We start from the raw sequence: 10,846 nt of genomic DNA on the forward strand, positions 1-10,846 counted from the left end.
CCAGCCAAGACTCGCCACGTGGGAATGTGGGTAGACTTTTCAAGAGGAAGTGAAAATTCTGAATATTTATGTGAAATCTCTCAATTCATTAAATTTGGCAAGCGATTCAAAATTTTAAAAAGAAACAAACTGTGGGCAAACAAAATACATCCACAGCGTAGAGTGTGTTTTCTACCTCTACAGAGACGACCAATCTGTATCATCTCGTTTTCTTTTCTTCTTCCTTTGCCAGCCTCCCACCCCACACACCGTCCTTAATAACAGGTTGTGGCCAAGACGAACTGTACCTGGATAAGTCCCTTGACTTTCTACATTGTGTGCTGTGGGAACCCAACCAGAGCATGCCAGAACAGGTGGAGGATATCCATCTGTAACCAGGCAGGTACAATGGCATCAATGTTCTGGCTGTTCTAGTAGAGCCCATCAGAGAGCTGGGGTACTTGTGTACGTTTTCTAGCTCCAAATTCACTTTGACCTCAAGAATTCCACTCATTCTTATCATTATTTTCTTAGTTTTCTTAATGGAGACCTAGTGAAACAGTCCCTACCTCTCCCATCGCTTTCTATGCCTCTGATCTCTTAATTTCTGTTTTAAAACCAATCAGCTTCCTCACTCCATCTGATGTCCACTCTCATTACCAAGTTCAGAAGCCAGACACTACCCTGCATCTCTCTTGCATTTTGACAAGGGTGGAAAATATATCCCGATATGTCCAGGGATGTTACTTTATTGGAGTAGTGGCAGCCACGCAGATTCGAGAGGTCGCCTGTGCTGTATTTTACTTATGAGCCCAAGACTGCAATTTGGCAAAAGAAGAGAGGCAGCACTCTGCGTTTGCTAGCAGCTTTATGTAAAGGTGGGATGTTGCTTGCAAAAGCAGGCCATTTGGAGAGGTGTAGGGAACACATCACTAATCATCTGCCAGTTCGCTGCCTGCTTATACCAAATCTGATAGCAAAAAGGAGAAATTTGGGCATTTCCTTACCCTAGGCTTTCTACGATTAATTCTCAGTGACAGCACAGATGTCTCCTGCTTGTAAGAAGCCATCAAAAGGTTCTTTTTGATGTGCTATGCTCTCCCAAAGTGGGGGAGAAGCGTTGCTTAGACGAACAGATCTGCACGCTCAGCAAACACTGCCGGTAACGGGACGGTGGTAGACTGTCTGCAATGAGTCTTTCTGCCCGAGCACTCCTGTCCTCCAGGGTGGCCTTATGCCCAGTGATTCCTCACTTGGCCGCGACTTTTTCCCGGATAACTACAGTTTGCCTCTTTGAGAGCTCTGGCAATTCTTTTCCTAACTGTGTATCATTCTGCTGTCATATACAGAGGGCCTACTGCGTGCCAGGCTCTGTGCTAGGAGCTGGGATATAATGAGTAAGATACCATCCCCTCCCTCAAGAAGCTCACAGAATAGTGGGGGAAGCAGAGACATTAACAGATGATTATAACTTGTCAAGAGGGTTTGGATGGATGCTGTTTTGGTGCTTTGCCCAGATCCCCTTCCCTGGGCCAGTGCGCCCACCCCTGCCATGTGAACTGGCTGCTAAAGGCTCATGCGTGCTTCTCTCTTCCACCATCAGCCTGGCTGGCTGCATTGGCATCACCTGGAACTAGTTAGAAACGCCATGTAACTGGACCCGCCCCTAGATTGGGGAGACAGATTTGAGAGTTGCCTCCTGTCTCTCTGCCAGTCGACTTGTGATAAAGCTTCTTTTCTCAAAAGCCAGCGCCATGGTGTTGGCTTCTACACAGGTCTTAAAGGCAGCCCATTGCAACAAGTCGTAACAAGCCTGAATCCCTGTCTGAGGCTCTGCTTCTAGGAAACCCGATCTATAACAGTGTTAAGCAGAAATATTTGGTAGAAATCTTCCTGAAATATTATACTCTTGTTTGCCTTTTAAAGCAAAAGATCGCAAATCTAATTTTGCATAGTGTTGAATGACTTCCCCTTTAGTTTCTTCCTTGGTTAAATGAGAACATGGAATTAGATGATCTCCCTGCCAACTCTTACATGTCTTTGACTTTATAACCAGGAGCATCATTTGGGGGATGGAGTGGAAAGTGAGACAGACCTGAGTTCAAATTCTGTCCCCACATCTGACAGCTGAGGGTCCTTGCTCACTGCTTGGCCTTGCTGAGCTGCGGTTGCTTCGTCTGCCGAGTGAGAAAGTGATATCTATCTCATAGGGCTGTTGTGAGGACTAAATGGAACAATCTATATGGAAGCATAGTATAGCATCGGGTGATCAATCATGCTGCTATTACAAATGTTATTTTTATTAAAATAGGGATGTCTTCAGGGGCTACAGTGGCCTGTCAAACACTTGCTCCTATGCTAACTGGTCCCAAACTGCTGTGCTTTCTGAGCTGTTGGTTTTGTCTGTTCCTCCTCCTGCTTTCAGGCTGTCAGCTATCTCAAACGGTTTTTGCCTGCATGTGAATTTTCTGAGCCTAATCTGCTATAGGTTGGGGAAATCCTCTAACCAGATTTATTAGAATCGATTGGATTTTTTATTGTTATTAAGTCTCTATGTCTGACTTGTCACGTGGTAAGTTGTAGATGTGTAGCTTTCAACTGGATTGTGAACCCTGGGAGCGTGAGGACGATGTCTTAATCATCAATGAATCTTTAACACCCAGCCCAGCGCCAGCAGATAACAGGGATCCAATAGGTGCTATTTGGGATACATTTTTTGAATGCAATTTTAATAAGGATTGAAAACAAAATGTATGTAAAGAGGCTCCAAACGAGGGCCTGAATGTCTGCTGCGTTAGTCAAAGGCCATGAGTTTTAGTTCTGGATGGCTGAGGCTTCTGGGTAAGTAATTTTGAGATAAAAATAGGTATTAATACATACGTGAATACTGAAAGGGGAAAGGGGAGGACGGATTTTACCTTTTTGATTTGTGTTAATATGAGGACTAAAACTCAGAATATTAAAATTCTGTTTTTCTTTTCCATTATCCCCATGACAGGCAAAGTGTCTTAATATTATGGTTTTTGCAAACAATAGAGAACCTCAAAGGAAAAGCCATGTGGGTGTTTGTCTCCTGTAGCTCCTAATCACACTCCTGTCATTCTCCTTTGATGTCTTTCTTGTCTATTTCCTGCAATGACACAGACTCTCCCTGTTTTGGAGTTTGGTCGTCCCTTGCTCTCAGAGGGCCAGAGGGGAGCCAGATGAGAGCGCTAGGATGCTTAGTCAGCTGTCTTTACTGTCCAGGCCACCAGGCAGGGGTGAGAGGAGAGCAGGCCCCTCTGAGATCAAATTCCAGAAACTGCTGCAGTGGTACATTTTGTTCACACAACAATTAAACTGGTTAAACAACTGCCTGACCCAGAATTGCTGGCTTGGAGCCTGGGTTTGGGCTTCTTATCTGTCTAACAGGAGCCTACAATGCGAGAATATTGGCTATTGGCGAGGCTGCCTTAGGCCCAGCTTTGCGTGGGCAGATCTGATCTGGCCAGAGCTAAGTGGCTGTCGGGGCATCTCCTCTGGGTACTTCATGATGCAGGTTTGGACTAAAGGCTCAGAATCATTAGCACACAGATTCCCCTCATCTTGCGGTTCTCAGCCCGGCTGCCATTACACTACCTGGGGACCTCCTGAGTGCTCTCCAATGCCCACACTGCACCCTTTAGAGAAGGTTAAACATTTTTGAATGATTGAGCTCAGACACTAGGAGAGAGTGTGACTTCACAGTTTTCTTCATTGGTGAATCAGGCCAAGAATTACTGGGGCCTGGTAATGTAGTATAATAAAAGGAGAATCTTCTGTGTGGGTTCAGGGGGCTCAGGCTCTGGTGCTGCCACTTACTATGCCCCTGATTTTGGAGAATTAACTCTGGGCTTCCCTTTTCTCATTTATAAAATGGGGATTAAAATATCTCCCTTGCATAAGTTGTGTGCAGACGGTAGACAGTATGTGGAAAACACCTTGTTTGTATTAATAGTAGATATTCAAATAATAATATGCAGTTATTATTAACACAGTTATTATTAATGCAAGTGGTGCTTCCTTACCCCAAATTTAGACTCTTTGGGTTGGGTTTCTTCCCTATTCTTTTTTTTTTTTTTTTTTTGAGACAGGGTCTTGCTCTGTTGCCCTGGCTAGAGTGGGGTGGCGTCATCATAGTTCACAGCAACCTCAAACTCCTGGGCTCAAACGATCCTCCTGCCTCAGCCTCCCAAATAGCTGGGACTACAGGTGCGTGCCACCACCACGCCTGGCTAATTTTTCTATTTTTTGTAGAAACAGGGTCTTGCTCTTGCTCAGGCTGGTCGCAAACTCCAGGCTTCACCCCAGCCTCTCCTCGGCCTCCCGAAAAAGCTACAATTACAGGCGTGAGCCACCACACCCAGCCTCTTCTCTATTCTTGTAAGCCATTCCCCATTTAAGTTGGACAAGAGGATTAATAAAAGAAATCTGAACTGTGAAAGTTGCTACTTTCACAGTTTAGAGAGAAGCTTTTTCTCTCTTTGCTATATATTTTTTTACATTATTGTCCAATCAAACTAGTTAGCAAGTCTTTTCATATGTTCACAGGCAACTATGCTTTCACAGTATAACTTGTATGTGTAAATACAAGTATTCAATTTTCACAATTCACATTTAAGTGATGGAAAAATAAACATGCGAAAGCTGTGGAAATTGTGGCAGAACTTTTACTTGCTGCTCTGGTCCTAGTTATACCATCTGTTAGTCAATCACATACCTACCTAAGACATTTTCACAGAAGTCCATTCAAATGATATGAAGTTAATATAAATACCCCCTACTAAGTTTAGCTATGAAAACTTTAACTAAAATTGGTTTAACTCTGGAGTCTCCTAGTTTGGGTTTTTAATTCTGAGGATTGTGTTTCAACACTTGAGAGGTCCATTTCCTGATTTCGAAATGCTATGTGTGACTGCAGAGTCGTAACTTTCCTAAATGTATACACAGTCCCATGAAGTTTTCAGAGAATACCCTCCTATAACTCGGGGTGCTAGAATTAAGGATGGTCTGTGATCACACACAAAAGCTGCTACTCATCCAACCTTCGTAGCATAAGTAACATTAATTAAAAGCTTATTATATGCCTGGAATTGTGCTAAGTATTTTACACGCACTTTTTTTCATTTAATCCTCTCAGCAACCCTGTGAACTAGGTACTGTAGTAATCCTGACCTTACGGATGGAGAAACTGAAACCCAGAAAGTTGATTTATTCAAGATCAAGTGGGGAACCAGGATATGAACCCATCTCTACCTAACGCTAAAGCCTTTGCTCTTTTTTAGAAGAACAGCTTTATTGAGATACAACTCACGTATCATATAATTCAGCCATTTAAAGCGAACAATTCAATGGCTTTTGCCAAACAGATTTGTGCAATCGTCACCACGATTTTAGAATATTTTCATCACTCCAAAAAGAAACTCTATCAACTGACGAATGGATAAACAAATATGATATAGCCATATGATAAAATATAATTAGGCAATAAAAAGAAATGAGGTACTGATACTACTGCAACACATCTATTTTTTCTTTTGTTGCTTGTCTTGGTGTCATGCCTAAGAAACCATTGCCTAATCCAAAGTCACAAAGATTTATGCCTAGTTTTCTTCTAAGAGTTTTATGGGTTTAGCTGTTACATTGAGGTCTTGAAGCTTTTTCTCTTAATCACTATGCTTTACTGTTTCGCGTGTGAATAAAGACACAGATACCTCCTCAACCCATGGATGTGGGAGGAGCACGAAGTGCCTACTTGGAATTTATCTTTGGATTTCAACGATCTGTGTTCCTCCTGCTCCAACTATTCCGGTAATTAAGAATCAAATCACTTGGTCAGGTCCTGAATATATTTTAAAATTTTGCTTTGCGAAAGCATCGTGCATTCCCATTTCCTTTACCCTAATTTAGGTCCTCGTCTCCGCGTCAGTTACGATTATTTCAATAATCTGCTAAAGAGGCCAAGTTCCTCGCTCATAAAACTCATTACCCTGTATTGAAATCAGTTGCTTGTTAATATATCCAGCTATAAATTTCACTAAGGTCAGGGACTATGTCTTTCTTTTCCACCGTCATGCCCTTGTGCTTAGCATTGTACCTGGCACGTGGTAGGTGCCCCACAAAAAACCTGTGGAAGAAGATTGCATGGTTTCCTTATGTCTAAACTTGTTACCTGAACCAAACCCACTTCATCTGCAGCCAGATTGATACTCCAAACACTGCTCTGATCATTCGACTCCCTCGCTCAAGAATCTTCAAGGTCACCATCAAACTGGTATTAACTGATCAACACATAAATGCACATATAAGAATAACATCTATTGGATGTTGGGCAGGGGGGAGGGGGGAGGAGGGAGGAGGGGACGGGTATTTGCATACACAAAGAGTGCAATGCGCACCACTCGAAGGATGGACGTATTTGAAACTCGGACTTAGGGGGGGAGGGGGGGAAGGACAACGTACGTAACCTAAACATCTGTACCCCATAATATGCTGAAATAAAAAAAATAATAATAAATAAATAAATAAATAAAAAAGAATCTTCAAGGACTCTATTCCCTTCTGAGAAGGCTCACTCCCTATCGTGGCATTCAAGCAAGGGCTGTCTCTAGTTCTCCCAGTCTTCCCCTCGCCTGACCTTTCAAAACGCACAAAGCACCTTTGGAGTTGGTCAGGCCAAGGGTGAAATCCTGTCACTGCCACTTATTAACTGTTTGACTCAAAACTGCAAGCTGCTTAAACCCCACGAACAAGGTGGGGCACGGTGGCTCATGCCTATAATCCTGGCACTCAGGAAGGCCAAGGTGGAAGGATTGCTTGAGACCAGGAGTTCAAGAGCAGCCTGAGCAAGAATGAGACCCCATCTTTACTAAAAATAGAAAAATTAGCTGGGCATGGTGGCGTACACACCTGTAGTCCCAGCTACTCTGGAGGCTCAGGCAGGAGGATCCCTTGAGCCCAGCAGTTTGAGGTTGCAGTGAGCTGTGATGATGCCACTGCATTCTAGCCAGGGTGACAGAGTAGGACTCTGTCTCAAAAAAAAAAGCCAAAAACCTATAAGCCTTAGTTTCTTCAGCTGTAAAATGGGCATGCTGATACTCGCTTTGCAGAGATAGTTGTGGCGGTTACCAGCAACACAGGAAAGCACCTGGAATAATGCAGGGACTCCATGTATGAGAGTGGAGAGTGGTCATTTGCTCTTGTCATAGGATTTATTTATTTAGTAAATAAAAATACAAAATGCCCACTTAAATCTGAATTTCAAACAAGAAATAACTTTTCAGTATATCCTAAATATTCAAATTTAACTGGGCGTCCTGCATTTCACCCGGCAGCCCCACAGTCAGTCTCCACCACACCCTGCCCTGCAAACGCCGATCTGCCATGTCTGCCCGGAACGCCTGCCACTCTCCCGTCCCAGAACCTGACTCGGCTTTGAAGGCCCGGCCCAGCGTTCACCTCTCTCGCAAGATAGTTCTGATCGCTTCTTGCTCGCCGCTCCTACCACGTGTCACTGAACACATGCTGCCTTCCACTCTGAAGATGTGTTCCCTGTGCCTCCTCCCTGCTTGAGCCTGGAAGCTTCCTGAGCACCAGACCAGCCTGCTCTGCTACCTCATGCTTTGCCCTCGGGAGGTGCCCTTAGCGATGTGCTAAATTGATAAACAACACTCAGTTGTCCCCAATCAGAGCTCCTTTCCACTTCCATTTTCAGAGCGGATCTTCCTGCTAGAATCAGGGGCACACGGCATCACAGGAAAATTATGTGGCTTTTAAGAGATTTAATCTGAAACCTTCCAAGCTGAAGAAAACGGGGAAATGTTCATCTTTTCCTGCTCTGGATAAGGAAATGAGAATTTATTAAAAAGTAAAAAAAAAGATTCAGCATTGACAACCATTGGTTACAAAATAAAATCATTATCATGTCTTTAAATGAAAACATCTGCATGTGAACCAACTTCGCTCTTCTCGTGCGCCCAGGCAGATGGATGTGTTTCTCTCAGCATCCCTTTGAGCAGGTTTGTACTGAAAAGCAGAAAAATGAAATCTCCCAGGCACTATTTGCCAAGGGATTTGCTCCCCTTCTTTGTGCGTTTCCATTAATCCTGGAGTGGCTGTGAGCTGCCCATTTTGTCTCTGGGTTGAGGCAAAAAGGAGAAATCTTTTCCAAAATAGCCCGTGGATGGCTGGTCTCCCTGAGACGGGATTTGGGGGAGGACAAAGGGACCATGTGGGCATTTTATGAAGGGTGTCTGGACCGGGTGCCCTGTCATTTGGAAGGCGTCTGGCCCTGCCATTTGCACATCTCACAGTAATCCTCCATTGATGGCGCCCGCGCTCCTTCCTGCCCACGTGCGCCGGCCCTCCCTGCAGCCCCTCTGAAGTCAGGCCGCTCTCTCCCTGCTCCGATTCAATGCCTTCTAATTGGATGCTCTGCCCGGCTAGTGGCTTCTGCCCAACCGCAGGGCTGACATTTACTTACTTGGTTTCCACCCCTCCCTCTGCTCTGTGGCCTCCTTTGTGAGCAGAGCTTAAATTAGGCAGGATTTCAGATCCAGCACCTTTTTATATTTCAGCGTGGGCCTCTGGTTTTTTGAGTGGGGAGGGGGTGGCGGAGTAGAGAAGAGCCTTGGAAATATACGCTGAGCTGATCAATCCTGACCCCTGCGGATCAACCCGGCTTTGTGACTTATCTGTGTCCCAGAATCCCAGCTGACTCTGGGCTGCCTTCCTTTGTTTGCTTTCAACCTGGACCTCAGCCTGCTAATTTCAGCTGGAACCAACTTTATTCTGAATATCAGACCAATGCCAAAAGAGCTGTTGTTTGTTTTCATCACTGGAGAGGTTCGGGGCTGAACGTGAGATCTCCTTATCACCAGGATTTCACATTCAGAATTGCAATTTAGGGCTACGGTTGTCTTACTGGCTATCTTAGTTGTCACCGTCTGAACTCATCCCTTTCTCCTCCCTGGCCCTAGATATGAGCATCTTTGGAGAGATGCAGGAAGTGACCCTGAAAGGATTTCATGTCTGAAACATCTTCATCATCACCTTTGCATTTGCCTCTTACTCAATCTTGTAACCCCAAATAAAACAAAGAGCCAGCGCCCATCGATATTCGCTTAGAACGGATATTCGCAAATTGAGTTTAAAATTGAGATATGGTTTATCAAATTTATTTATTGATAAGCATCACCCCGTAGAACAGAGACCAACAGCAAGCCTTCCTTTGGCTTGAGGCCACGTGCAGTGGGGCCCCACCGTCCAGCATCACCCAGGCAGCTATGGCTCAGGAAAGCTGCTGTCAGCCTGTGGTCTATAATCCATCTCCAGGGATCACTTTTACTTAATTCCTAATTATATCCTACTCTCCATCTCCTTCGGTCCCTTTACACACACACACATACACACACACACGCAATTCCTCTTTAGCTGGGCTGTAGCAGTCTCCTCCAGGCATATCTAATATGGCACTCAGTTCGTCCTTGGGCTGTTCTGATGGACAGCTGTCTCCCAGGCCAAGGCTTCATTAGGTGTAGCTGCCTACAGCCGATGGTCACCATGCCATCCTGCTCAGGCACCAAAGGCAGCTCAGCCAGGCGTCAGAGGGATAGTTGCAGTGCGGAGGTCAGAGCGATGAAATGGCTTCCGGAACAGACGGAGGGAGCACACCGGAGTGCAGTTCACTTTCTTATACCAGGTTAGACAATTAGGAGCTAGGTTAGTAAAGGCAACTCGTTACCCAGGTGCTGCCTCTGCAGCTGAGAGACCGATTTTCAAGCCTCAGGAAACATCCAGAATATCTTTCTCGATAGGTGGCCCAATACCCACGAAATCAATATGGCCTACATACAAACACCTTTTCCCAGAGCAACCCTCCTCGCTACCTCCAGCACTCGCTTTCTCTTCCTTCTCTTCCAGGGAACAGCGCCGGGGAATAAGCAGGGGATGGATCGTTCCTATGTTCTAGACACTCATGGCTGGTTTACCTGGTAAACAAATACGGTAAATTCACATTTTTAAAAATTGGAGTGCAACTTACACACAATGAAATCCACGGTTTGACAGTTTTTAACAAATGTATACACGCTTATCACTACCATTCCATCGTTATAATAGCATAATTAATACTCACATTTAATCCCCGTGAGAGATCAGTGTTACTGAGGAGATGGAAAGTCAGAAAGATGAACACAAATAGCAATAATAATGGCAAAGACTCTGAGCTGGGCACAGTTCTAAGTGCTTAGCACACATTACCTCGTTTAATCCTCTCTACAACCCCATTGGCCCCATTTTACAGATGAAGAAACTTGCCCAAGGTCACACGGCTAAATAGTTGGAGTGGCATTTCTGATGCTCAGTTTACAATGTTTCTCCAACAGTACCTTCTTCTCAGAGAATAAAAAAATTTTCTTAATTAGATTTTATTTTATTCCAGGGAGAAAATACCCTCCCCCTAAACAGAACTAAAAGCCATCGGAAGGAGAAACCACATGTCCCACATCTGTTAGCCAACCCCCCACCCTGGTGCTTTCTTTAAACCGTGGGCAGTCTGCTCTAACACCATTAATAGAAAAGACTGGGCTTGGAGAGCAGTTTTGTTTTGTTATCCCTTGAAATGCTGGCCTTTTCATCTAAGAAACTCTTTCAAGCCATCTCCCCAGGCAAAGTGATCAAATTGCCCTGAAAGTTTCAGCTTGGCCTAGTAAAACACGTGGCTTTGTCGTCTGGCTTTGTCAGCAGTGCTGAGCATTTTCCCAGGAATTGAGCACCCTCTCTGAGCCGCCACCAATGCCCCACCTGTGCATGGAAAGGCAAAGATATGGGGTGGCTATTTGGACCCTAA

This window comes from Propithecus coquereli, unplaced genomic scaffold (assembly GCF_000956105.1).
Source record: "Propithecus coquereli isolate 6110/MARCELLA unplaced genomic scaffold, Pcoq_1.0 Scaffold563, whole genome shotgun sequence".
NCBI classification, from domain to species: Eukaryota; Metazoa; Chordata; class Mammalia; order Primates; family Indriidae; genus Propithecus; species Propithecus coquereli.